The following is a 5,221-nucleotide window of genomic DNA, read 5'->3' on the forward strand; positions in this document are numbered from 1 at the left end:
TTGATCCATTTGGATTTGAGCTTAGTACAAGGAGACAAGGATGGATCAATTCGCATTCTTCTGCATGCTGACCTCCAGTTGAACCAGCACCATTTGTTGAAAAGGCTATCTTTTTTCCATTGGATGTTTTCAGCCCCTGTGTCGAGGATCAAGTGGCCATAGGTGTGTGGGTTCATTTCTGGATCTTCAATCCTGTTCCATTGATCTGCCTGCCTGTCACTGTACCAATACCATGCAGTTTTTAACACTATTGCTCTGTAGTATTGCTTGAGGTCAGGGATACTGATTCCCCCAGACTTTCTTTTGTTGCTGAGAATAGTTTTAGCTATCCTGGGTTTTTTGTTATTCCGGATGAATTTGATAATTGCTCTTTCTAACTCTGTGAAGAATTGAGTTGGGATTTTGATGGGTATTGCAATGAATCTGTATATTGCTTTTGGCAAAATGTCCATTTTAACTATATTGATTCTACCGATCCATGAGCATGAGAGGTTTTCCCATTTTTTGAGGTCTTCTTCCAATTCCCTCTTCAGAGTCTTGAAGTTCTTGTCATAAAGATCTTTCACATGTTTGGTAAGAGTCACCCCCAGATACTTTATACTGTTTGTGGCTATTGTGAAGAGGGTCATTTCCCTAATTTCTTTCTCAGCCTGCTTATCCTTGAGTATAGGAAGGCCACTGATTTGCTTGAGTTGATTTTATAACCTGCCACTTTGCTGAAGTTGTTTATCAGCTGTAGGAGTTCTCTAGTGGAGTTTTTTGGGTCACTTAGGTAGACTATCATGTCATCTGTAAATAATGATAGTTTGACTTCTTCCTTTCCAATGTCTATCCCTTTGACCTCCTTTTGTTGTCGAATTGCCCGAGCTAGTACCTCAAGTACAATATTGAAAAGATAAGGAGAAAGGGGGCAGCCCTGTCTAGTCCCTGATTTTAGTGGGATTGCTTCAAGTTTCTCTCCATTTAGTTTGATGCTGGCTACCGGTTTGCTGTATATTGCTTTTACTATGTTTAGGTATGGGCCTTGAATTCCTGTTCCCTCCAAGACTTTAAGCATGAAAGGATGCTGAATTTTGTCAAATGCTTTTTCAGCATCCAATGAAATGACCATGTGGTTTTTTTTCTTTGAGTTTGTTTATGTAGTGGATTGCATTAATGGATTTCCGTATATTGAGCCAACCAACCCTGCATTCCTGGGATAAAGCCTACTTGATCATGGTGGATGATCGTTTTGATGTGTTCTTGGATTCGGTTGGCAAGAATTTTATTGAGTATTTTTGCATCGATATTCATAAGGGAGATTGGTCTGAAGTTTTCTTTCTTTGTTGGATCTTTGTGTGGTTTTGGTATCAGCATAATTGTGGCTTCGTAGAAGGAATTGGGTAGTGTTCCTTCTGTTTCTATTTTGTGGAATAGTTTGAAGAGTATTGGTGTTAAGTCTTCTTTGAAGGTCTGATAGAATTCTGTACTGAAACCATCTGGTCCTGTGCTTTTTTTGGTTGGAAGACTTTCTATGACCCCTTCTATTTTATTAGGCATTATGGACTATGATCCATTTGGTGCTGATTTAATTTTGGTATTTGGTATCTGTCAAGGAAATTGTCTACTTCCTTCAGAATCTCCAGTTGTGTTCAGTATAGGCTCTTGTAGTAGCATCTGATGATTTTTTGGATTTCCTCAGTTTCTGTTGTTATATCCCCCTTTTCATTTCTAAGTTTGTTAATTTGGATACTTTCTCTGTGCCCTTTGGTCAGTCTGGGTAATGGTTTATCTATCTTGTTGATTTTCTCAAAGAACCAGCTCCTGGATTCGTTGATTCTTTGTACGGTTCTCTTTGTTTCCAATTGATTGATTTCAGCCCTGAGTTTGATGATTTCCTGTCTTCTACTCCTCCTGGGTGAATTGGCTTCTTTTTGTTCCAGGACTTTCAGGTGTGTCGTTAAGCTGCTAGTGTATGCTCTCTCCATTTTCTTTTTGGAGGCACTCAGGACTATGAGTTTTCCTCTTAGCACTGCTTTCATTGTTTTCCAAAGATTTGGGTATGTTGTGCCTTCATTTTCATTAAATTCTAAAAAGTCTCTGATTTATTTCCTTATTTCTTCTTTGGCCAAGGTGTCATTGAGTAGAGTATTGTTCAGCCTCCATATGTATGTGGGCTTTCTGTTGTTTTTGTTGCTATTGAAAACCACTCTTACTCTGTAGTGATCTGATAAGAGGCATGGGATTAGTTCGATCTTCTTATATTTGTTGAGGTCTGTCTTGTGACCAATTATATGGTCGATTTTGGAGAAGGAACAATGAGGTGCTGAGAAAAAGGTATATTCTTTTGCTTTAGGGTGAAATGTTCTATAAATATCAGTCAAATCCAATTGGTCCAAAGCTTCAATTAGTTTTACTGTGTACCTGTTTAGTTTCTGTTTTCCCGATCGGTCCATTGAGGAGAGTGGAGTGTTGAAGTCCCCCACAATTATTGTGTTAGGTGCAATGTGTGCTTTGAGCTTTAGTAAAGTTTCTTTTACGAATGAGGGTGCCCTTGCATTTGGCGCATAGATGTTCAGAACTGAAAGTTCTTCTTGATGGATTTTTCCTTTGACCAGCAAGAAGTGTCCTTCTGTGCCCCTTTTGATGACTTTAGGTTGAAAATCAATTTTATCTGATATTAGAATGGCTACTCCTGCTCGTTTCCTGTGACCATTGGCTTGTAAGATTGTCTTCCAGTCTTTTACTCTAGGGTATTTTTTATCTTTGACACTGAGGTGTGTCTCCTGTATGCAGCAAATTGTCGGTCCTGTTTCCTTATCCAGTCTGTTAGTCTATGTCTTTTTATTGGGGAATTGAGACCATTGATGTTAAGAGATATTAGGGAATAGTGATTATTACTTCCTGTCATTTTTGATGTTCTTTTTATATTTGAGTGGTTATCTTCTTTTGGGTTTGATGAAGGAAGGTAACTATCTTGCTTTTTCCACGGTGTAGTTTCCCTCCTTGTATTTGAGTTTTCCTCCTATTATTCTTTGCAGAACTGAGTTTGTGGAAAGATATTGTGTAAATTTGGTTTTGTCATGGAATATCTTGGTTTCTCCATCTATGGTGAATGAGAGTTTTGCTGGATATAGTAGTCTTGGCTGACATTTGTGTTCTCTTAGAGTCTGCATGAGATCTGCCCAGGATCTTCTAGCTTTCATGGTCTCTGGTGAGAAGTCTGGTGGGATTCTGATAGGTCTTCCTTTATATGTTACTTGGCCTTTTTCTCTTACTGCCTTTAATATTATTTCTTTGTTTGCATTTGGGGTTTTAATTATTATGTGACAGGAGGTATTTCTGCTCAGGTCCAGTCTGTTTGGAGTTCTGTAGGCTTCTTGTATATTCATAGGCATCTCTCTCTTTAAGTTAGGAAAGTTTTCTTCCATAATTTTGTTGAAGATATTTGCTGGCCCTTTCTGTTGTAAATCTTCACTCTCATCTATACCTATAATCCTTAGGTTTGGTCTTCTCATTGTATCCTGGATTTCCTGGATGTTCTGGGATACAACCTTTTTGCATTTTGCATTTTCTTTGACTGTTGAGTCAATGGTTTCTATGGTATCTTCGGCATCTGAAATTCTTCCATCTCTTGTATTCTGTTGTTTATATTTGCAACTATGGCCCCTGATTTCTTCTCAAGGTTTTCTATCTCCAACGTTGTCTCCCTTTGTGATTTCTTAGTTGTTTCTACTTCTGTTTTTAGATCCAGGATGGTTTGCTCAGTTCCATCATTTGTTTGTTTGTGTTTTCCTGTAATTCTTTAAGAGACTTTTGTGTTTCCTCTTTCATGACTTCTGCCTGTTGACTCAAGTTCTCCTGCATTTCTTTAAGTTTTTTTTGCCTTTCTTCTTTATTGACTTCTATCTCTTGGGCCTTATTCTCCTGCATTTCTTTAAGAGATTTTTGTGTTTCCATTATACGGGTTTCTAGCTTATTCATGTTCCCCTGTATTTCTTTAAGAGATTCATTCATGTTCTTTTTGTGTTCTTCTAGCAGCATCATGAACAGTGATGTTAAGTCCAAATCTTGTTTCTCTGGTGTGTTGGCATAACCAGGACTTGCTGATGTTGGAGAGTTTGGTTCAGATGCTGCCATATTGCCTATATTTCTGTTAGCAGCATTCCTGTGTTTGCCCTTTGCCAACTTGTTCTCTGGAGCTAGTTGGTCTTGTCTCTGGCTCGTGTTTCAGCCTCCTGAGAGGCTCTAGGGCTATTTCTGCAACACTGGATGGCAGGGTTTCCCCTGTTGCAGATTGCTGATGTGCTGTCCTCCTCTTGGGTGCTTTTGAGGCCCTAGTGTGTTTTGCCCCAGATTGTGACTGTGAACCAGATGGTGCCAGTTTGCTCCTTCAGGGAGTGCTGAGGGGTGTATGCTGCGGGGACCTTTTCTGCATGCTGATCACTCTGCTGGCCAGCAGAACTCCCAACAGAGTTGGTGCACACAAGGCTAGCCTTGCTGCTGAGGCCCTGAGTCTAGGCAAAAGCCTGGCAGGCCAATGTCTGAGCAAAGTTCCCCTCAGCTGTGAGTGTTAATTGGATCTGTCAGGTGGCCAGGATGGCGGCGTGCGTGCGCACGTGCTCCCTGAGAGTGCTGGGAGAGTCTACTGGGCTAACAACCTCCTGGCCGGGTCGACACACAGATGGCCCACCGAGCACCCCAGGGCCTGGGGGCAGTCCAGGGCCTGACCATCTTAGACCCCAGCTATGTCAGCCTCGGGCTATGCCTGTTAGCTGGTTTTGTCTGCTAGGACTCCCTGGCTTCCCGTATGCAAAATGGCGGGGGCGCGTGCGCATTGGATTTTTAAACAGTTCTGGAACTGTTAAGACAGGAGAGGGACTTTTGAAGTTGGCTTCAATATATTTTTGCACTGTAAGATGGCCACGAGTCTAAATGACAGTTATGGCTTTAGAGTGATCTGTCTGGTTGTCAAGTTGATGGAAAGTGGAGTGGTAATGGTTAATATTGATTATCAACTTGACAGGCTCTAGAATCACTTAGGAGATGAGCCTCTGGGTGTGTCTGTGAGGGATTATATTAATAAGGTTAATAATAATATTAGTAAGGTTAACTGAAGTAATAAAACTCTAAAAGTACATGCTTCCATTTTATTGGAGTATTTTATCATAATAAAAAATTGGTACTTTTCACAAGAACCATATATCCATAAAGAGATTATGGATATATGGTTCTTTATGGA

Source organism: Apodemus sylvaticus, chromosome 1 (genome assembly GCF_947179515.1).
Source record: "Apodemus sylvaticus chromosome 1, mApoSyl1.1, whole genome shotgun sequence".
In the NCBI taxonomy this organism is placed as follows: domain Eukaryota; kingdom Metazoa; phylum Chordata; class Mammalia; order Rodentia; family Muridae; genus Apodemus; species Apodemus sylvaticus.